Source organism: Oncorhynchus keta, chromosome 10 (genome assembly GCF_023373465.1).
Source record: "Oncorhynchus keta strain PuntledgeMale-10-30-2019 chromosome 10, Oket_V2, whole genome shotgun sequence".
In the NCBI taxonomy this organism is placed as follows: Eukaryota; Metazoa; Chordata; class Actinopteri; order Salmoniformes; family Salmonidae; genus Oncorhynchus; species Oncorhynchus keta.
In genome coordinates this window covers 5,759,342-5,784,341 of record NC_068430.1, presented here as the reverse complement: position 1 = coordinate 5,784,341, position 25,000 = coordinate 5,759,342, and the positions used below count along the sequence as shown (strand labels likewise).

Genomic DNA, 25,000 nt, shown 5'->3' with positions numbered 1-25,000 from the left:
AAGAGACACGAGAAAAGGCAGAATGGGAAGAATGTAGCAACTTGCACGTGGAGTCTACTCAAGGACCCTTGACAGGCCCTCCAACCGTGATGCTTTCAGTGTAGGGTAGAAAGGGAGAATTAAGCCATTAGGATGGATGTACATACAGGCTGTGTGTGTGTGTGTGTGTGTGTGTGTGTGTGTGTGTGTGTGTGTGTGTGTGTGTGTGTGTGTGTGTGTGTGTGTGTGTGTGTGTGTGTGTGTGTGTGTGTGTGTGTGTGTGTGTGTGTGTGCGTCTGCTTGTCGGTGTCTGTGTCTCTCTGTGTGTGTGTGTGTGTGTGTGTGTGTGTGTGTGTGTGTGTGTGTGTGTGTGTGTGTGTGTGTGTGTGTGTGTGTGTGTGTGTGTGTGTGTGTGTGTGTGTGTGTGTGTGTGTCTCTGCGTCTGCGTGTCTGTGTCTCTGTGTATGTGTATGTGTGTGTGTATGTGTGTCTCTGCGTCTGCGTGTCTGTGTCTATGTCTCTGTGTATGTGTGTGTGTGTCTCTGCGTGTGCGTGTGTGTGTGTGTGTGTCTCTGCGTGTGCGTGTGTGTGTGTGTGTCTCTGCGTCTGCGTGTCTGTGTCTCTGTGTATGTGTATGTGTGTGTGTATGTGTGTCTCTGCGTCTGCGTGTCTGTGTCTCTGTGTATGTGTATGTGTGTGTGTATGTGTGTCTCTGCGTCTGCGTGTCTGTGTCTATGTCTCTGTGTATGTGTGTGTGTGTCTCTGCGTGTGCGTGTGTGTGTGTGTGTGTCTCTGCGTGTGCGTGTGTGTGTGTGTGTCCGTGCGTTAAATGACCATACAGCTCTTTAGTACAGCGAGGTCCCAGGAAGTCACTGCATCGCCACAAATCACAGTGTAATTGGGTTCAACTCTGGTGTACAGGGAAGCAGTGTCTGTGTTAACTATGATGAATCAGTCCAACAGCAGGACGGGTAACCTCTCAGTCTGCTGAAGCTACATACGAATACATTATAACGGGAGAGATGACAGAGAGGTAAAACCTCACTGAAATATAGTGGTAATATATTCATGAAACCTCATTGAAATTTATTGGTAATATATTCATGAAACCTCACTGAAATATATTGGTAATATATTCATGAAACCTCACTGAAATATATTGGTAATATATTCATGAAACCTCACTGAAATATATTGGTAATATATTCATGAAACCTCACTGAAATTTATTGGTAATATATTCATGAAACCTCACTGAAATATATTGGTAATATATTCATGAAACCTCACTGAAATATATTGGTAATATATTCATGAAACCTCACTGAAATATATTGGTAATATATTCATGAAACCTCACTGAAATATATTGGTAATTATATTCATGAAACCTCACTGAAATGTATTGGTAATATATTCATGAAACCTCACTGAAATATATTGGTAATATATTCATGAAACCTCACTGAAATATATTGGTAATATATTCATGAAACCTCACTGAAATATATTAGTAATATATTCATGATGACTTCCCATATAAGCAGTGGTGTAAAGTACTTCAGTAATAATACTTTAAAGTACTTCAGTAATAATACTTTAAAGTACTTCAGTAATAATACTTTAAAGTACTTCAGTAATAATACTTTAAAGTACTACTGAAGTCGTTTTTTGGTGTATCTGCACTTTACTTTATTATTTTTCCTCCATATATTTTCCCTGACACCCAAAAGTACTCGTATGCACCAATTTGTAAGTCGCTCTGGATAAGAGTGTCTGCTAAATGACTTAAATGTAAATGTAAATGTTACATTTTGAATGCTTAGCAGGACATGAACATGGTCCAATTCACTCACATATCAAGAGAACATCCCTGGTCCTCCCTACTACCTCTGATCTGGAGGACTCACTAAACAGAGAACATCCCTGGTCATCCCTACTGCCTCTGATCTGGAGGACTCACTAAACAGAGAACATCCCTGGTCATCCCTACTGTCTCTGATCTGGAGGACTCACTAAACAGAGAACATCCCTGGTCATCCCTACTGCCTCTGATCTGGTGGACTCACTAAACAGAGAACATCCCTGGTCATCCCCACTGCGTCTGATCTGGAGGACTCACTGAACAGAGAACATCCCTGGTCATCCCTACTGCCTCTGATCTGGCGGACTCACTAAACAGAGAACATCCCTGGTCATCCCTACTGCCTCTGATCTGGAGGACTCACTAAACAGAGAACATCCCTGGTCATCCCTACTGCCTCTAATCTGGAGGACTCACTAAACAGAGAACATCCCTGGTCATCCCTACTGCCTCTGATCTGGAGGACTCACTAAACAGAGAACATCCCTGGTCATCCCTACTGCCTCTGATCTGGAGGACTCACTAAACAGAGAACATCCCTGGTCATCCCTACAGCCTCTGGCTATGCGTAAATTTCAAAAGCTAGAAAATGAGTCTGTGTCACGTTCGTCGTATGAAGCGGACCAAAATGCAGCGTGGTATGTGTTCATTATGATTTTTTAAAATAAAAGAAAGCACTGAACACTGAATACAAAATAATAAACAAATAACGACTGTGAAGCTATAAATGAGACCTGTGCTGACACAAGCAACTAACATAGACAATCACCCACAAACAAACAGTGAAACACAGGCTACCTAAGTATGATTCTCAATCAGAGACAACTAATGACACCTGCCTCTGATTGAGAACCATACATGGCCGAAACATAGAAACCCCAAAATCATAGAAAAACAAACATAGACTGCCCAACCCAACTGACACACTGACCATACTAACTAAATACAAACAAAACAAAGGAAATAAAGGTCAGAACGTGACAGTCTGGTTTGCTTAATATAAGGAATTTGAAATTATTTATACTTGTACTTCTACTTTTCATACATAAGTACATATAAAACCAAATACTTTTAGACTTTTAATCAAGTAGTATTTTACTGGGTGACTTTCACTTTTACTTGAGTCATTTTCTATTAAGGTATCTTTACTTCTACTCAAGTATTACAATTCAGTACTTTCTAATGTATATATATATATATATATATATATATATATAAGTATATAAGTGTATATATATGTATATAAGGGTTGTTGATATGACCCAGTCTGATCCGTCACCTTGACTACAGGGAAACACACAGGGAGGGTCTTGCAGCACGAGAGTGAGAGTCAGAGGCTGAACAATCTGATGGGCTGACAGCAGTTTAAGGAGGCATACGTCAATATTACCTCAATTACCTCGACTTACCGGTGCCCCCTGTATATAACCTCCACATTGACTCTATACCGTAATACCCTGTATATAACCTCCACATTGAATCTATACCGTAATACCCTGTATATAGCCTCCACATTGACTCTGTACCAGTACCCCCTGTATATAACCTCCACATTGACTCTGTACCAGTACCCCCTGTATATAGCCTCCACATTGACTCTGTACCGTAATACCCTGTATATAGCCTCCACATTGACTCTGTACCAGTACCCCCTGTATATAGTCTCCACATTGACTCTGTACCGTAATACCCTGTATATAGCCTCCACATTGACTCTGTACCAGTACCCCCTGTATATAGTCTCCACATTGACTCTGTACCGTAATACCCTGTATATAGCCTCCACATTGACTCTGTACCGGTACCCCCTGTATATAGCCTCCACATTGACTCTGTACCGTAATACCCTGTATATAGCCTGCACATTGACTCTGTACCAGTACCCCCTGTATATAACCTCCACATTGACTCTGTACCGTAATACCCTGTATATAGCCTGCACATTGACTCTGTACCGTAATACCCTGTATATAACCTCCACATTGACTCTGTACCGTAATACCCTGTATATAGCCTGCACATTGACTCTGAACCGTAATACCCTGTATATAACCTCCACCTTGACTCTGTACCAGTACCCCCTGTATATAACCTCCACATTGACTCTGTACCGTAATACCCTGTATATAGCCTGCACATTGACTCTGTACCGTAATACCCTGTATATAACCTCCACATTGACTCTGTACCGTAATAACCTGTATATAGCCTGCACATTGACTCTGTACCGTAATACCCTGTATATAACCTCCACATTGACTCTGTACCGTAATACCCTGTATATAGCCTCCACATTGACTCTGTACCAGTACCCCCTGTATATAGCCTCCACATTGACTCTGTACCAGTACCCCCTGTATATAGCCTCCACATTGACTCTGTACCGTAATACCCTGTATATAGCCTCCACATTGACTCTGTACCAGTACCCCCTGTATATAGTCTCCACATTGACTCTGTACCGTAATACCCTGTATATAGCCTCCACATTGACTCTGTACCAGTACCCCCTGTATATAGTCTCCACATTGACTCTGTACCGTAATACACTCTATATAGCCTCCACATTGACTCTGTACCAGTACCCCCTGTATATAGCCTCCACATTGACTCTGTACCAGTACCCCCTGTATATAGTCTCCACATTGACTTTGTACCGGTACCTCCCTGTATATAACCTCGTTACTGTTATTTTACTGCTGCTCTTTAATTATTAGTTACTTTTTTAAAACATTTTTTATTTATTTTACTTATCTATTTTTTTTAACTTAACACTTATTTTTATTAAAACTGCATTGTGGGTTAAGGGCAAGTTAAGGGCAAGGGTAAGTCAGCATAAGGTCTACTGTTGTATTCAGCATGTGACAATTTACAATTGGATTTGATTTGACTCCACACCACAGATACTCCTAATCGGTCTCAAATGGTACCCTTGTTCCCTATGTAGTACACTACTTTTGACCCTATCCTTAGGGGACCTGGTCAAAAGTAGTGCACTAAATAGGGAACGAGGGTATCATTTGAGACTGAACCACTGTATGTAGGTACCAAACACTAACTTCGGATGACAGCAGAGGATCAATAGTCTGAAGAGAAGGCATTATATTGTGTTTATCTTGTGATTTTGACAAATCAACACACACACACACACACACACACACACACACACACACACACACACACACACACACACACACACACACACACACACACACACACACACACACACACACACACACACACACACACACTTTTACCAGAAGTTGATCTCTGATGATGATTGATAAGACATTGCTCAGTAGTAACATGTTATTGATCTGTAGGAGATGATTTAAACAGCGATGTCAAGCAACGATCTACATGTAACAGTATAACTTTAGACCGTCCCCTCGCCCATTCCCGGGCGTGAACCAGGGACCCTCTGCACACATCAACAACAGTCACCCACGAAGCATCGTTACCCATCGTTACAGAGCAAGGGGAACTACTACTTCAAGGTCTCAGAGCAAGTGACGTCACCGATTGAAACACCGATTGAAACACTATTTAGCGCGAACCGCTAACTAAGCTAGCCGTTTCACATCCGTTACACCAGCACCACCGCTAACTAAGCTAGCCGTTTCACATCCGTTACATGCAGGAAGAGAGGAACACTGAATTATTTTTTTAAGCTGTCATTTAAAGTGTTCAGGAAAGGTTTCTGTGGAAGCCTGTGTTAAATAACCTCACACAGTATATCTTACATTTTGATCGCCTTAAAAGATGAAAGGAAACCTTTTACAATTGCGAGTTGGAAAGGCATCAAAGTTATCTTTTTGGTTATTTATTTCAAATCGGGAGGTATTAAGTAGACGCTGTATTCCATGCTGAACGAAAGGACAAATGGCTCCGTTTCAAGACAAACATCAGACGATTAGAGAACAGTGTGGAGACATTGGGGTTAGTCTCAGCTGGGGAGAGAGACATGATGCTCGGGGCTAACACTGGGGAGAGAGACATGAAGCTAGGGGCTAACACTGGGGAGAGAGACATGATGCTTGCGGCTAACACTGGGGAGAGGGACATGATGCTAGGGGCTAACACTGGGGAGAGAGACATTATGCTAGGGACTAACACTGGGGAGAGAGACATGATGCTAGGGACTAACACTGGGGAGAGAGACATGATGCTAGGGGCTAACACTAGGGAGAGAGACATGATGCTAGGGGCTAACACTGGGGAGAGAGACATGATGCTAGGGGCTAACACTGGGTCTCAGCTGGGGAGAGAGACATGATACTATTGGCTAACACTGGGGAGAGAGACATGATGCTAGGGACTAACACTGGGTCTTAGCTGGGGAGAGAGACATGATGCTAGGGACTAACACTGGGGAGAGAGACATGATGCTAGGGACTAACACTGGGGAGAGAGACATGATGCTTGCGGCTAACACTGGGGAGAGGGACATGATGCTAGGGGCTAACACTGGGGAGAGAGACATTATGCTAGGGACTAACACTGGGGAGAGAGACATGATGCTAGGGACTAACACTGGGGAGAGAGACATGATGCTTGCGGCTAACACTGGGGAGAGGGACATGATGCTAGGGGCTAACACTGGGGAGAGAGACATTATGCTAGGGACTAACACTGGGGAGAGAGACATGATGCTAGGGGCTAACACTGGGGAGAGAGACATGATGCTTGCGGCTAACACTGGGGAGAGGGACATGATGCTAGGGGCTAACACTGGGGAGAGAGACATTATGCTAGGGACTAACACTGGGGAGAGAGACATGATGCTAGGGACTAACACTGGGGAGAGAGACATGATGCTAGGGGCTAACACTAGGGAGAGAGACATGATGCTAGGGGCTAACACTGGGGAGAGAGACATGATGCTAGGGGCTAACACTGGGTCTCAGCTGGGGAGAGAGACATGATACTATTGGCTAACACTGGGGAGAGAGACATGATGCTAGGGACTAACACTGGGTCTTAGCTGGGGAGAGAGACATGATGCTAGGGACTAACACTGGGGAGAGAGACATGATGCTAGGGACTAACACTGGGGAGAGAGACATGATGCTTGCGGCTAACACTGGGGAGAGGGACATGATGCTAGGGGCTAACACTGGGGAGAGAGACATTATGCTAGGGACTAACACTGGGGAGAGAGACATGATGCTAGGGACTAACACTGGGGAGAGAGACATGATGCTAGGGGCTAACACTAGGGAGAGAGACATGATGCTAGGGGCTAACACTGGGGAGAGAGACATGATGCTAGGGGCTAACACTAGGGAGAGAGACATGATGCTAGGGGCTAACACTGGGGAGAGAGACATGATGCTAGGGGCTAACACTAGGGAGAGAGACATGATGCTAGGGACTAACACTGGGGAGAGAGACATGATGCTAGGGGCTAACACTAGGGAGAGAGACATGATGCTAGGGGCTAACACTGGGGAGAGAGACATGATGCTAGGGGCTAACACTAGGGAGAGAGACATGATGCTAGGGGCTAACACTGGGGAGAGAGACATGATGCTAGGGGCTAACACTAGGGAGAGAGACATGATGCTAGGGGCTAACACTAGGGAGAGAGACATGATGCTAGGGGCTAACACTAGGGAGAGAGACATGATGCTAGGGGCTAACACTAGGGAGAGAGACATGATGCTAGGGGCTAACACTGGGGAGAGAGACATGATGCTAGGGGCTAACACTGGGGATAGAGACATGATGCTAGGGGCTAACACTGGGGAGAGGGACATGATGCTAGGGGCTAACACTGGGGAGAGAGACATGATGGTGTGAAATAATAATAATAGTAGTAGTGGAAATGGTGGGACCAGCAGCAATAATAATAATAGTAGTAGTGGAAATGGTGGGACCAACAGCAATAATAATAATAGTAGTAGTGGAAATGGTGGGACCAACAGCAATAATAATAATAGTAGTAGTGGAAATGGTGGGACCAACAGCAATAATAATAATAGTAGTAGTGGAAATGGTGGGACCAACAGCAATAATAATAATAGTAGTAGTGGAAATGGTGGGACCAACAGCAATAATAATAATAGTAGTAGTGGAAATGGTGGGACCAACAGCAATAATAATAATAGTAGTAGTGGAAATGGTGGGACCAACAGCAATAATAATAATAGTAGTAGTGGAAATGGTGGGACCAGCAGCAATAATAATAATAGTAGTAGTGGAAATGGTGGGACCAACAGCAATAATAATAATAGTAGTAGTGGAAATGGTGTGAAATAATAATAATAATAGTAGTAGTGGAAATGGTGGGACCAACAGCAATAATAATAATAGTAGTAGTGGAAATGGTGGGACCAACAGCAATAATAATAATAGTAGTAGTGGAAATGGTGGGACCAACAGCAATAATAATAATAGTAGTAGTGGAAATGGTGGGACCAACAGCAATAATAATAATAGTAGTAGTGGAAATGGTGGGACCAACAGCAATAATAATAATAGTAGTAGTGGAAATGGTGGGACCAACAGCAATAATAATAATAGTAGTAGTGGAAATGGTGGGACCAACAGCAATAATAATAATAGTAGTAGTGGAAATGGTGGGACCAACAGCAATAATAATAATAGTAGTAGTGGAAATGGTGGGACCAACAGCAATAATAATAATAGTAGTAGTGGAAATGGTGTGACCAACAGCAATAATAATAATAGTAGTAGTGGAAATGGTGGGACCAACAGCAATAATAATAATAGTAGTAGTGGAAATGGTGTGACCAGCAGCAATAATAATAATAGTAGTAGTGGAAATGGTGGGACCAACAGCAATAATAATAATAGTAGTAGTGGAAATGGTGGGACCAACAGCAATAATAATAATAGTAGTAGTGGAAATGGTGGGACCAACAGCAATAATAATAATAGTAGTAGTGGAAATGGTGGGACCAACAGCAATAATAATAATAGTAGTAGTGGAAATGGTGGGACCAACAGCAATAATAATAATAGTAGAAGTGGAAATGGTGGGACCAGCAGCAATAATAATAATAGTAGTAGTGGAAATGGTGGGACCAACAGCAATAATAATAATAGTAGAAGTGGAAATGGTGGGACCAGCAGCAATAATAATAATAGTAGTAGTGGAAATGGTGGACCAGCAGCAATAATAATAATAGTAGTAGTGGAAATGGTGGGACCAGCAGCAATAATAATAATAGTAGTAGTGGAAATGGTGGGACCAGCAGCAATAATAATAATAGTAGTAGTGGAAATGGTGGGACCAGCAGCAATAATAATAATAGTAGTAGTGGAAATGGTGTGACCAGCAGCAATAATAATAATAGTAGTAGTGGAAATGGTGTGACCAGCAGCAATAATAATAATAGTAGTAGTGGAAATGGTGTGACCAACAGCAATAATAATAATAGTAGTAGTGGAAATGGTGTGAAATAATAATAATAGTAGTAGTAGTGGAAATGGTGTGACCAGCAGCAATAATAATAATAATAGTAGTAGTGGAAATGGTGGGACCAGCAGCAATAATAATAATAGTAGTAGTGGAAATGGTGGGACCAGCAGCAATAATAATAATAGTAGTAGTGGAAATGGTGTGACCAGCAGCAATAATAATAATATAGTAGTAGTGGAAATGGTGGGACCAGCAGCAATAATAATAATAGTAGTAGTGGAAATGGTGTGAAATAATAATAATAGTAGTAGTGGAAATGGTGTGAAATAATAATAATAATAGTAGTAGTGGAAATGGTGGGACCAGCAGCAATAATAATAATAGTAGTAGTGGAAATGGTGTGAAATAATAATAATAGTAGTAGTGGAAATGGTGTGAAATAATAATAATAATAGTAGTAGTGGAAATGGTGGGACCAGCAGCAATAATAATAATAGTAGTAGTGGAAATGGTGGGACCAACAGCAATAATAATAATAGTAGTAGTGGAAATGGTGGGACCAACAGCAATAATAATAATAGTAGTAGTGGAAATGGTGGGACCAACAGCAATAATAATAATAGTAGTAGTGGAAATGGTGGGACCAACAGCAATAATAATAATAGTAGTAGTGGAAATGGTGGGACCAGCAGCAATAATAATAATAGTAGAAGTGGAAATGGTGGGACCAGCAGCAATAATAATAATAGTAGTAGTGGAAATGGTGGGACCAGCAGCAATAATAATAATAGTAGTAGTGGAAATGGTGTGACCAGCAGCAATAATAATAATAGTAGTAGTGGAAATGGTGTGACCAGCAGCAATAATAATAATAGTAGTAGTGGAAATGGTGTGACCAACAGCAATAATAATAATAGTAGTAGTGGAAATGGTGTGAAATAATAATAATAGTAGTAGTAGTGGAAATGGTGTGACCAGCAGCAATAATAATAATAATAGTAGTAGTGGAAATGGTGGGACCAGCAGCAATAATAATAATAATAGTAGTAGTGGAAATGGTGGGACCAGCAGCAATAATAATAATAATAGTAGTAGTGGAAATGGTGGGACCAGCAGCAATAATAATAATAGTAGTAGTGGAAATGGTGTGACCAGCAGCAATAATAATAATAGTAGTAGTAGTGGAAATGGTGGGACCAGCAGCAATAATAATAATAGTAGTAGTGGAAATGGTGTGAAATAATAATAATAGTAGTAGTGGAAATGGTGTGAAATAATAATAATAATAGTAGTAGTGGAAATGGTGGGACCAGCAGCAATAATAATAATAGTAGTAGTGGAAATGGTGTGAAATAATAATAATAGTAGTAGTGGAAATGGTGTGAAATAATAATAATAATAGTAGTAGTGGAAATGGTGGGACCAGCAGCAATAATAATAATAGTAGTAGTGGAAATGGTGTGACCAGCAGCAATAATAATAATAGTAGTAGTGGAAATGGTGTGACCAGCAGCAATAATAATAATAGTAGTAGTGGAAATGGTGTGACCAGCAGCAATAATAATAATAGTAGTAGTGGAAATGGTGTGACCAGCAGCAATAATAATAATAGTAGTAGAAATGGTGGGACCAGCAGCAATAATAATAATAGTAGTAGTGGAAATGGTGTGACCAGCAGCAATAATAATAATAGTAGTAGTGGAAATGGTGTGACCAGCAGCAATAATAATAATAGTAGTAGTGGAAATGGTGTGACCAGCAGCAATAATAATAATAGTAGTAGTGGAAATGGTGTGACCAGCAGCAATAATAATAATAGTAGTAGTAGAAATGGTGTGACCAACAGCAATAATAATAATAGTAGTAGTGGAAATGGTGTGACCAACAGCAATAATAATAATAGTAGTAGTGGAAATGGTGTGACCAGCAGCAATAATAATAATAGTAGTAGTGGAAATGGTGTGACCAACAGCAATAATAATAATAGTAGTAGTGGAAATGGTGTGACCAGCAGCAATAATAATAATAGTAGTAGTAGAAATGGTGTGACCAGCAGCAATAATAATAATAGTAGTAGTGGAAATGGTGTGACCAACAGCAATAATAATAATAGTAGTAGTGGAAATGGTGGGACCAGCAGCAATAATAATAATAGTAGTAGTAGAAATGGTGTGACCAGCAGCAATAATAATAATAGTAGTAGTGGAAATGGTGTGACCAGCAGCAATAATAATAATAGTAGTAGTGGAAATGGTGTGACCAACAGCAATAATAATAATAGTAGTAGTGGAAATGGTGTGAAACAATAATAATAGTAGTAGTAGAAATGGTGTGACCAGCAGCAATAATAATAATAGTAGTAGTGGAAATGGTGTGACCAACAGCAATAATAATAATAGTAGTAGTGGAAATGGTGTGACCAGCAGCAATAATAATAATAATAGTAGTAGTGGAAATGGTGTGACCAGCAGCAATAATAATAATAGTAGTAGTGGAAATGGTGTGAAACAATAATAATAGTAGTAGTAGAAATGGTGTGACCAGCAGCAATAATAATAATAGTAGTAGTGGAAATGGTGTGACCAGCAGCAATAATAATAATAGTAGTAGTGGAAATGGTGTGACCAAGCAGCAATAATAATAATAGTAGTAGTGGAAATGGTGTGAAACAATAATAATAGTAGTAGTGGAAATGGTGTGACCAGCAGCAATAATAATAATAGTAGTAGAGGAAATGGTGTGACCAAGGAGCAATAATAATAATAGTAGTAGTGGAAATGGTGGGACCAGCAGCAATAATAATAATAGTAGTAGGAAATGGTGTGACCAAGGAGCAATAATAATAATAGTAGTAGTAGAAATGGTGTGACCAGCAGCAATAATAATAATAGTAGTAGTGGAAATGGTGTGACCAGCAGCAATAATAATAATAGTAGTAGTGGAAATGGTGGGACCAGCAGCAATAATAATAATAGTAGTAGTGGAAATGGTGTGAAACAATAATAATAGTAGTAGTAGAAATGGTGTGACCAGCAGCAATAATAATAATAGTAGTAGTGGAAATGGTGTGACCAGCAGCAATAATAATAATAGTAGTAGTAGTGGAAATGGTGGGACCAACAGCAATAATAATAATAGTAGTAGTAGAAATGGTGGGACCAGCAGCAATAATAATAATAGTAGTAGTAGAAATGGTGTGACCAGCAGCAATAATAATAATAGTAGTAGTGGAAATGGTGTGACCAGCAGCAATAATAATAATAGTAGTAGTGGAAATGGTGGGACCAACAGCAATAATAATAATAGTAGTAGTGGAAATGGTGTGAAACAATAATAATAATAGTAGTAGTGGAAATGGTGTGACCAGCAGCAATAATAATAATAGTAGTAGTGGAAATGGTGGGACCAACAGCAATAATAATAATAGTAGTAGTAGAAATGGTGTGACCAGCAGCAATAATAATAATAGTAGTAGTGGAAATGGTGTGACCAACAGCAATAATAATAATAGTAGTAGTGGAAATGGTGTGACCAGCAGCAATAATAATAATAGTAGTAGTGGAATTGGTGTGAAATAATAATAATAGTAGTAGTGGAAATGGTGTGACCAGCAGCAATAATAATAATAGTAGTAGTGGAAATGGTGGGACCAGCAGCAATAATAATAATAGTAGTAGTAGTGGAAATGGTGTGACCAGCAGCAATAATAATAATAGTAGTAGTGGAAATGGTGTGACCAGCAGCAATAATAATAATAGTAGTAGTAGTGGAAATGGTGGGACCAGCAGCAATAATAATAATAGTAGTAGTAGTGGAAATGGTGTGACCAGCAGCAATAATAATAATAGTAGTAGTGGAAATGGTGTGACCAGCAGCAATAATAATAATAGTAGTAGTAGTGGAAATGGTGGGACCAACAGCAATAATAATAATAGTAGTAGTGGAAATGGTGTGACCAGCAGCAATAATAATAATAGTAGTAGTGGAAATGGTGTGACCAGCAGCAATAATAATAATAGTAGTAGTAGTGGAAATGGTGGGACCAGCAGCAATAATAATAATAGTAGTAGTGGAAATGGTGTGACCAGCAGCAATAATAATAATAGTAGTAGTGGAAATGGTGTGACCAACAGCAATAATAATAATAGTAGTAGTGGAAATGGTGTGACCAACATCAATAATAATAATAATAGTAGTAGTGGAAATGGTGTGACCAACAGCAATAATAATAATAGTAGTAGTGGAAATGGTGGGACCAGCAGCAATAATAATAATAATAGTAGTAGTGGAAATGGTGTGACCAACAGCAATAATAATAATAATAGTAGTAGTGGAAATGGTGTGACCAACAGCAATAATAATAATAGTAGTAGTGGAAATGGTGGGACCAGCAGCAATAATAATAATAATAGTAGTAGTGGAAATGGTGTGACCAACAGCAATAATAATAATAGTAGTAGTGGAAATGGTGTGACCAGCAGCAATAATAATAATAGTAGTAGTGGAAATGGTGGGACCAACATCAATAATAATAATAATAGTAGTAGTGGAAATGGTGTGACCAACAGCAATAATAATAATAGTAGTAGTGGAAATGGTGTGACCAACAGCAATAATAATAATAGTAGTAGTGGAAATGGTGTGACCAGCAGCAATAATAATAATAGTAGTAGTGGAAATGGTGGGACCAACAGCAATAATAATAATAGTAGTAGTGGAAATGGTGTGACCAACAGCAATAATAATAATAGTAGTAGTGGAAATGGTGTGACCAGCAGCAATAATAATAATAGTAGTAGTGGAAATGGTGGGACCAGCAGCAATAATAATAATAGTAGTAGTAGTGGAAATGGTGTGACCAGCAGCAATAATAATAATAGTAGTAGTAGAAATGGTGTGACCAGCAGCAATAATAATAATAGTAGTAGTGGAAATGGTGTGAAATAATAATAATAGTAGTAGTGGAAATGGTGGGACCAGCAGCAATAATAATAATAGTAGTAGTGGAAATGGTGGGACCAGCAGCAATAATAATAATAGTAGTAGTGGAAATGGTGTGACCAGCAGCAATAATAATAATAGTAGTAGTGGAAATGGTGTGACCAACAGCAATAATAATAATAGTAGTAGTGGAAATGGTGGGACCAGCAGCAATAATAATAATAGTAGTAGTGGAAATGGTGTGACCACAGCAATAATAATAATAGTAGTAGTGGAAATGGTGTGACCAGCAGCAATAATAATAATAGTAGTAGTGGAAATGGTGTGACCAGCAGCAATAATAATAATAGTAGTAGTGGAAATGGTGTGACCAGCAGCAATAATAATAATAGTAGTAGTGGAAATGGTGTGACCAGCAGCAATAATAATAATAATAGTAGTGGAAATGGTGGGACCAGCAGCAATAATAATAATAGTAGTAGTGGAAATGGTGTGACCAGCAGCAATAATAATAATAGTAGTAGTGGAAATGGTGTGACCAGCAGCAATAATAATAATAGTAGTAGTGGAAATGGTGTGACCAGCAGCAATAATAATAATAGTAGTAGTGGAAATGGTGGGACCAGCAGCAATAATAATAATAGTAGTAGTGGAAATGGTGTGACCAGCAGCAATAATAATAATAGTAGTAGTGGAAATGGTGGGACCAACAGCAATAATAATAATAGTAGTAGTGGAAATGGTGTGACCAGCAGCAATAATAATAATAGTAGTAGTGGAAATGGTGTGACCAGCAGCAATAATAATAATAGTAGTAGTGGAAATGGTGGGACCAGCAGCAATAATAATAATAGTAGTAGTGGAAATGGTGTGACCAACAGCAATAATAATAATAGTAGTAGTGGAAATGGTGGGACCAACAGCAATAATAATAATAGTAGTAGTGGAAATGGTGTGACCAGCAGCAATAATAATAATAGTAGTAGTGGAAATGGTGTGACCAGCAGCAATAATAATAATAGTAGTAGTGGAAATGGTGGGACCAGCAGCAATAATAATAATAGTAGTAGTGGAAATGGTGTGACCAGCAGCAATAATAATAATAGTAGTAGTGGAAATGGTGTGACCAGCAGCAATAATAATAATAGTAGTAGAGGAAATGGTGGGACCAACAGCAATAATAATAATAGTAGTAGTGGAAATGGTGTGACCAGCAGCAATAATAATAATAGTAGTAGAGGAAATGGTGTGACCAACAGCAATAATAATAATAGTAGTAGTGGAAATGGTGTGACCAGCAGCAATAATAATAATAGTAGTAGTGGAAATGGTGGGACCAGCAGCAATAATAATAATAGTAGTAGTGGAAATGGTGTGACCAGCAGCAATAATAATAATAGTAGTAGTGGAAATGGTGTGACCAACAGCAATAATAATAATAATAGTAGTAGTGGAAATGGTGGGACCAACAGCAATAATAATAATAGTAGTAGTGGAAATGGTGTGACCAGCAGCAATAATAATAATAGTAGTAGTGGAAATGGTGTGACCAGCAGCAATAATAATAATAGTAGTAGTGGAAATGGTGTGACCAACAGCAATAATAATAATAGTAGTAGAGGAAATGGTGTGACCAACAGCAATAATAATAATAGTAGTAGTGGAAATGGTGTGACCAACAGCAATAATAATAATAGTAGTAGTGGAAATGGTGTGACCAACAGCAATAATAATAATAGTAGTAGTGGAAATGGTGTGACCAGCAGCAATAATAATAATAGTAGTAGTAGTGGAAATGGTGTGACCAGCAGCAATAATAATAATAATAGTAGTGGAAATGGTGTGACCAGCAGCAATAATAATAATAGTAGTAGTGGAAATGGTGGGACCAGCAGCAATAATAATAATAGTAGTAGTAGTGGAAATGGTGTGACCAGCAGCAATAATAATAATAGTAGTAGTGGAAATGGTGGGACCAGCAGCAATAATAATAATAGTAGTAGTGGAAATGGTGTGACCAACAGCAATAATAATAATAGTAGTAGTGGAAATGGTGTGACCAACAGCAATAATAATAATAGTAGTAGTGGAAATGGTGGGACCAGCAGCAATAATAATAATAGTAGTAGTAGTGGAAATGGTGTGACCAACAGCAATAATAATAATAGTAGTAGTGGAAATGGTGTGACCAACAGCAATAATAATAATAGTAGTAGTGGAAATGGTGGGACCAGCAGCAATAATAATAATAGTAGTAGTGGAAATGGTGGGACCAGCAGCAATAATAATAATAGTAGTAGTGGAAATGGTGGGACCAGCAGCAATAATAATAATAGTAGTAGTGGAAATGGTGTGACCAGCAGCAATAATAATAATAGTAGTAGTGGAAATGGTGTGACCAGCAGCAATAATAATAATAGTAGTAGTGGAAATGGTGTGACCAGCAGCAATAATAATAATAGTAGTAGTGGAAATGGTGTGACCAACAGCAATAATAATAATAGTAGTAGAGGAAATGGTGGGACCAGCAGCAATAATAATAATAGTAGTAGTGGAAATGGTGTGACCAGCAGCAATAATAATAATAATAGTAGTAGTGGAAATGGTGGGACCAACAGCAATAATAATAATAGTAGTAGTGGAAATGGTGTGACCAACAGCAATAATAATAATAGTAGTAGTGGAAATGGTGGGACCAGCAGCAATAATAATAATAGTAGTAGTAGTGGAAATGGTGTGACCAGCAGCAATAATAATAATAATAGTAGTAGTGGAAATGGTGTGACCAGCAGCAATAATAATAATAGTAGTAGTGGAAATGGTGGGACCAGCAGCAATAATAATAATAATAATAGTAGTGGAAATGGTGGGACCAGCAGCAATAATAATAATAGTAGTAGTGGAAATGGTGGGACCAGCAGCAATAATAATAATAGTAGTAGTAGTGGAAATGGTGTGACCAGCAGCAATAATAATAATAGTAGTAGTGGAAATGGTGGGACCAGCAGCAATAATAATAATAGTAGTAGTGGAAATGGTGTGACCAACAGCAATAATAATAATAGTAGTAGTGGAAATGGTGTGACCAACAGCAATAATAATAATAGTAGTAGTGGAAATGGTGGGACCAGCAGCAATAATAATAATAGTAGTAGTGGAAATGGTGGGACCAGCAGCAATAATAATAATAGTAGTAGTAGTGGAAATGGTGTGACCAACAGCAATAATAATAATAGTAGTAGTGGAAATGGTGTGACCAACAGCAATAATAATAATAGTAGTAGTGGAAATGGTGTGACCAACAGCAATAATAATAATAGTAGTAGTGGAAATGGTGTGACCAGCAGCAATAATAATAATAATAGTAGTAGTAGTGGAAATGGTGGGACCAGCAGCAATAATAATAATAGTAGTAGTGGAAATGGTGTGACCAACAGCAATAATAATAATAGTAGTAGTGGAAATGGTGGGACCAGCAGCAATAATAATAATAGTAGTAGTGGAAATGGTGGGACCAGCAGCAATAATAATAATAGTAGTAGTGGAAATGGTGTGACCAGCAGCAATAATAATAATAGTAGTAGTAGTGGAAATGGTGGGACCAGCAGCAATAATAATAATAGTAGTAGTAGTGGAAATGGTGGGACCAGCAGCAATAATAATAATAGTAGTAGTGGAAATGGTGGGACCAGCAGCAATAATAATAATAGTAGTAGTGGAAATGGTGTGACCAGCAGCAATAATAATAATAGTAGTAGTAGTGGAAATGGTGTGACCAACAGCAATAATAATAATAGTAGTAGTGGAAATGGTGGGACCAGCAGCAATAATAATAATAGTAGTAGTGGAAATGGTGTGACCAGCAGCAATAATAATAATAGTAGTAGTGGAAATGGTGGGACCAGCAGCAATAATAATAATAGTAGTAGTGGAAATGGTGTGACCAGCAGCAATAATAATAATAGTAGTAGTGGAAATGGTGGGACCAGCAGCAATAATAATAATAGTAGTAGTGGAAATGGTGTGACCAGCAGCAATAATAATAATAGTAGTAGTGGAAATGGTGGGACCAGCAGCAATAATAATAATAGTAGTAGTGGAAATGGTGTGACCAGCAGCAATAATAATAATAGTAGTAGTGGAAATGGTGGGACCAGCAGCAATAATAATAATAGTAGTAGTGGAAATGGTGGGACCAGCAGCAATAATAATAATAGTAGTAGTGGAAATGGTGGGACCAGCAGCAATAATAATAATAGTAGTAGTAGTGGAAATGGTGGGACCAGCAGCAATAATAATAATAGTAGTAGTAGTGGAAATGGTGGGACCAGCAGCAATAATAATAATAGTAGTAGTAGTGGAAATGGTGTGACCAGCAGCAATAATAATAATAGTAGTAGTAGTGGAAATGGTGTGACCAGCAGCAATAATAATAATAATAGTAGTAGTAGTGGAAATGGTGGGACCAGCAGCAATAATAATAATAGTAGTAGAGGAAATGGTGTGACCAGCAGCAATAATAATAATAATAGTAGTAGTGGAAATGGTGGGACCAGCAGCAATAATAATAATAGTAGTAGTAGTGGAAATGGTGTGACCAGCAGCAATAATAATAATAGTAGTAGTAGTGGAAATGGTGGGACCAGCAGCAATAATAATAATAGTAGTAGTAGTGGAAATGGTGTGACCAACAGCAATAATAATAATAGTAGTAGTGGAAATGGTGGGACCAGCAGCAATAATAATAATAATAGTAGTAGTGGAAATGGTGGGACCAGCAGCAATAATAATAATAGTAGTAGTGGAAATGGTGTGACCAACAGCAATAATAATAATAGTAGTAGTGGAAATGGTGTGACCAGCAGCAATAATAATAATAATAGTAGTAGTGGAAATGGTGGGACCAGCAGCAATAATAATAATAGTAGTAGTGGAAATGGTGGGACCAGCAGCAATAATAATAATAGTAGTAGTAGTGGAAATGGTGTGACCAGCAGCAATAATAATAATAGTAGTAGTAGTGGAAATGGTGGGACCAGCAGCAATAATAATAATAGTAGTAGTAGTGGAAATGGTGTGACCAGCAGCAATAATAATAATAATAGTAGTAGTGGAAATGGTGTGACCAGCAGCAATAATAATAATAATAGTAGTAGTGGAAATGGTGTGACCAGCAGCAATAATAATAATAATAGTAGTAGTGGAAATGGTGTGACCAGCAGCAATAATAATAATAGTAGTAGTAGTGGAAATGGTGGGACCAGCAGCAATAATAATAATAGTAGTAGTGGAAATGGTGTGACCAACAGCAATAATAATAATAGTAGTAGTGGAAATGGTGTGACCAGCAGCAATAATAATAGTAGTAGTAGTGGAAATGGTGTGACCAACAGCAATAATAATAATAGTAGTAGTAGTGGAAATGGTGTGACCAACAGCAATAATAATAATAGTAGTAGTGGAAATGGTGTGACCAGCAGCAATAATAATAATAATAGTAGTAGTGGAAATGGTGGGACCAGCAGCAATAATAATAATAGTAGTAGTGGAAATGGTGGGACCAGCAGCAATAATAATAATAGTAGTAGTGGAAATGGTGGGACCAGCAGCAATAATAATAGTAGTAGTAGTGGAAATGGTGTGACCAGCAGCAATAATAATAATAGTAGTAGTGGAAATGGTGTGACCAACAGCAATAATAATAATAGTAGTAGTAGTGGAAATGGTGTGACCAACAGCAATAATAATAATAGTAGTAGTGGAAATGGTGTGACCAACAGCAATAATAATAATAGTAGTAGTGGAAATGGTGTGACCAGCAGCAATAATAATAATAATAGTAGTAGTGGAAATGGTGGGACCAGCAGCAATAATAATAATAGTAGTAGTGGAAATGGTGGGACCAGCAGCAATAATAATAATAGTAGTAGTGGAAATGGTGGGACCAGCAGCAATAATAATAGTAGTAGTAGTGGAAATGGTGGGACCAGCAGCAATAATAATAATAGTAGTAGTGGAAATGGTGTGACCAGCAGCAATAATAATAATAGTAGTAGTGGAAATGGTGTGACCAGCAGCAATAATAATAATAGTAGTAGTGGAAATGGTGTGACCAGCAGCAATAATAATAATAGTAGTAGTGGAAATGGTGTGACCAGCAGCAATAATAATAGTAGTAGTAGTGGAAATGGTGTGACCAGCAGCAATAATAATAATAGTAGTAGTGGAAATGGTGGGACCAGCAGCAATAATAATAATAGTAGTAGTGGAAATGGTGTGACCAGCAGCAATAATAATAATAGTAGTAGTGGAAATGGTGTGACCAGCAGCAATAATAATAATAGTAGTAGTGGAAATGGTGTGACCAGCAGCAATAATAATAATAGTAGTAGTGGAAATGGTGTGACCAGCAGCAATAATAATAATAGTAGTAGTGGAAATGGTGTGACCAGCAGCAATAATAATAGTAGTAGTAGTGGAAATGGTGTGACCAGCAGCAATAATAATAATAGTAGTAGTGGAAATGGTGTGACCAACAGCAATAATAATAATAGTAGTAGTAGAAATGGGATTACCATTAACAACAACTACAACAACAATATTATTGAGAACAATGACTGTGAAGACACATGACGTGGTAGTAGACCAGTGTCAACATGACTGAGAAGACACATGACCTGGTAGTAGACCAGTGTCAACATGACTGAGAAGACACATGACCTGGTAGTAGACCAGTGTCAACATGACTGAGAAGACACATGACCTGGTAGTAGACCAGGCTCAACATGACTGAGAAGACACATGACCTGGTAGTAGACCAGTGTCAACATGACTGAGAAGACACATGACCTGGTAGTAGACCAGTGTCAACATGACTGAGAAGACACATGACCTGGTAGTAGACCAGTGTCAACATGACTGAGAAGACACATGACCTGGTAGTAGACCAGTGTCAACATGACTGAGAAGACACATGACCTGGTAGTAGACCAGTGTCAACATGACTGAGAAGACACATGACCTGGTAGTAGACCAGCGTCAACATGACTGAGAAGACACATGACCTGGTAGTAGACCAGTGTCAACATGACTGAGAAGACACATGACCTGGTAGTAGACCAGTGTCAACATGACTGAGAAGACACATGACCTGGTAGTAGACCAGTGTCAACATGACTGAGAAGACACATGACCTGGTAGTAGACCAGCGTCAACATGACTGAGAAGACACATGACCTGGTAGTAGACCAGTGTCAACATGACTGAGAAGACACATGACCTGGTAGTGGACCAGTGTCAACATGACTGAGAAGACACATGACCTGGTAGTAGACCAGTGTCAACATGACTGAGAAGACACATGACCTGGTAGTAGACCAGTGTCAACATGACTGAGAAGACACATGACGGGGTATGAAAGACAAAACAAAACAAGATGGGAAATATTATCCACGTTACATTGCACTTTTCACTGGCTGTCCCTTGTGGCAGGAGGACACATATTTGGCTGCAAAAACTGCACATTTTGGCTCTTCACCCAATAAATATTTAATTTTTTCTTCATCTTTTATAGTTTCAAATTCTTTGTATTGAATTATAATTTAGGGAAATAAATATTCTCTTAGGTCTGGGTATTTGTCAGAGTGTAATAGGAAATGCAGCTCTGTCTCTACCTCTCCCCTGGAACAGAATGAGCACAGCCTGTCCTCTCTGGGCAGCCAGGTTTGCCTCTGACGACCGGTCTCTATAGCCAGACTGTGCACACTGAGTCTGTACCTAGTCAATGTTTTGCTCAGTTTTCTATCAGTCACAGTGGTCAGATAGTCTGCCACCATGTACTGTCTGTTTAGAGACAAATAGCATTGAAGTTTACTTAGATTTTTTTTGTAGTCTTTCCAATAGGTGGTATATTTTTGTTTTTGTTTTGTGATGATTTGGTTGGGCCAGATTTTCTGAGTGCTGTTCTGAGGCTCTATGGGGTTGGTTTGGGTTGGTGAACTGAGCCTCAGAACCAGCTGGCTGAGGGGACTCTTCTCTTGTTTCATCTCTTGACATTGGGGTCACTTGTTTTTAGATGGTTGTCAAATTTGATGGCTCTTTTTTCTAATACTCTTCTTGCTTTGTCTCTCAGCTCATTCACAGCCATGTGAAAGCTACCTGTGTTGCTGATATTTAGTCCTAGATATGTGTACTTTTTGGTGTGTTCTAATAGAACTGTGTCCAAATAGAATTTATATTTGTCATCCTGATTTCCGGACCTTTTTTGGAATATCATTATATATAGAGTCCAGGTCTGACAGAACCTGTGGTTAACGGTCAGAGTCCAGGTCTGACAGAACCTGTGGTTAACTGTCAGAGTCCAGGTCTGACAGAACCTGTGGTTAACGGTCAGAGTCCAGGTCTGACAGAACCTGTGGTTAACGGTCAGAGTCCAGGTCTGACAGAACCTGTGGTTAACGGTCAGAGTCCAGGTCTGACAGAACCTGTGGTTAACGGTCAGAGCCCAGGTCTGACAGAACCTGTGGTTAACGGTTAGAGCCCAGGTCTGACAGAACCTGTGGTTAACGGTCAGAGCCCAGGTCTGACAGAACCTGTGGTTAACGGTCAGAGCCCAGGTCTGACAGAACCTGTGGTTAACGGTCAAAGTCCAGGTCTGACAGAACCTGTGGTTAACGGTCAGAGCCCAGGTCTGACAGAACCTGTGGTTAACGGTCAGAGCCCAGGTCTGACAGAACCTGTGGTTAACGGTCAGAGTCCAGGTCTGACAGAACCTGTGGTTAACGGTCAGAGCCCAGGTCTGACAGAACCTGTGGTTAACGGTTAGAGCCCAGGTCTGACAGAACCTGTGGTTAACGGTCAGAGCCCAGGTCTGACAGAACCTGTGGTTAACGGTCAGAGCCCAGGTCTGACAGAACCTGTGGTTAACGGTCAGAGCGCAGGTCTGACAGAACCTGTGGTTAACGGTCAGAGTCCAGATCCGACAGAACCTGTGGTTAACGGTCAGAGTCCAGGTCTGACAGAACCTGTGGTTAACGGTCAGAGCCCAGGTCTGACAGAACCTGTGGTTAACGGTCAGAGCCCAGGTCTGACAGAACCTGTGGTTAACGGTCAGAGCCCAGGTCTGACAGAACCTGTGGTTAACGGTCAGAGCCCAGGTCTGACAGAACCTGTGTTTAACGGTCAGAGCCCAGGTCTGACAGAACCTGTGGTTAACGGTCAGAGCCCAGGTCTGACAGAACCTGTGGTTAACGGTCAGAGTCCAGGTCTGACAGAACCTGTGGTTAACAGTCAGAGTCCAGGTCTGACAGAACCTGTGGTTAACGGTCAGAGTCCAGGTCTGACAGAACCTGTGGTTAACGGTCAGGGCCCAGGTCTGACAGAACCTGTGGTTAACGGTCAGAGTCCAGGTCTGACAGAACCTGTGGTTAACGGTCAGGGCCCAGGTCTGACAGAATCTGTGAAGACGATCTAGGTGCTGCTGTAACCCTCTTTAGTGGGAGACAGCAGCACCAGGTCATCTGTGTGCAGCAGACACTTGATTTCAGTGTTGTGTAGGGTGATACCAGGTGCTGCCGATTCTTCTAATGTTTTTGCCAATTCATTAATGTAGATGTTAAATAGTGTTGGACTTATTGGGCAGCCCTGTTTCACTCCCCGTCCCTGAGAGAAGAAGTCTATTTGCTTGTTGCCAATTTTAACCGCACATTTGTTTTTAGTGTACATTGATTAAATAACATTATATGTTTTCCCTCAAATACCACTTTCTATTAGTTTTTATAAAAGGCCTTGGTGCCAAATTGAAACAAATGCTTTCTTGAAATCTACAAAACACGAGTAGATTTTGCCTTTGTTTTGGTTTACTTGTTTGTCATATTAGAGTGTGGAGGGTGTGAATGTGGTCCGTTGTATGATCGTTTTTTTAGAAATCCAATCTGGCTTCTACTCAGGACGTTGTGTTCATCAAGGCTATTTATAATACAGCAAGTTAGTCTCCATTTTTTTATAGATTGGTGTGATCAATCCCTGGTTCCAAATATCGGGGAAAATACCTGCAGTGAGGGTAATGTTGAAGAGTTTGAATTTGTGGTCTGTATTCATTTAATTTAAAATACCATCAGCACCACAGGCCTTTTGGGGTTGGAGAGTGCTGTAGAGGTGATTTCTCCACATATCCCCATTTTTTTAGAGCCAATTTCTCATGATGAGGTTTGTTTAATTTTTTCCGATTCTCCCAGAAGTGGTTTGATTCTCTGGATTCCTCAATTCCACCCAGCTGATTTCTAATGTGCTGTTCCTTTTCTGTTCTTAGGGTGTGTTTGTATTGCTTCAGTGTTTCCCCATATTGAAGGCCTATATTTTTGTTGTCTGGTTCTCTGTGTTTTTGATTAGATATATTTCTGACTTTGTTAGATTTTTGCAATCATTATCAAACCATTTTTCATCATCTGTTATTTCTGTTTTGATCTCTCGATATTGTAGGTTGTATAGTGTATGAGAATTCTATCTGTGAAAGCTATTTAGCCATTTCCCCTTTATGAACAAACACCTCCACTCAGGCCTCACACAAGGAATATTCTGTGTGCTATTTATTTTTATATTTTACCTTTATTTAACTAGGCAAGTCAGTTAAGAACAAATTCTTATTTTCAATGACGGCCTAGGAACAGTGGGTTAACTGCCTGTTCAGGGGGCAGAACGAAAGATTTGTACCTTGTCAGCTCGGGGATTTAAACTTGCAACCTTTCGGTTACTAGTCCAACGCTCTAAACACTAGGCTACCCTGCCGCCCCTACACTCTAACCACTAGGCTACCTGCCGCCCCTACACTC

At 39.6% G+C, this 25,000-nt stretch overlaps 1 protein-coding gene and 1 long non-coding RNA gene across 3 annotated transcripts in view; one reads left to right on the top strand and one right to left on the bottom strand.

The window, feature by feature from the left end:
• LOC127932041 (uncharacterized) overlaps positions 1-15 on the bottom strand; it is a 2,092-nt gene extending 2,077 nt beyond the window's left edge. For both annotated transcript variants that reach the window (XR_008143682.1, XR_008143683.1), the window contains exon 1: positions 1-15. This exon is cut by the window's left edge. This is a non-coding gene — a long non-coding RNA (uncharacterized LOC127932041).
• Positions 1-25,000, top strand: part of LOC118379945 (semaphorin-3D-like) — a 175,322-nt gene that overhangs the window by 66,924 nt on the left and 83,398 nt on the right. The window lies entirely within an intron of this gene.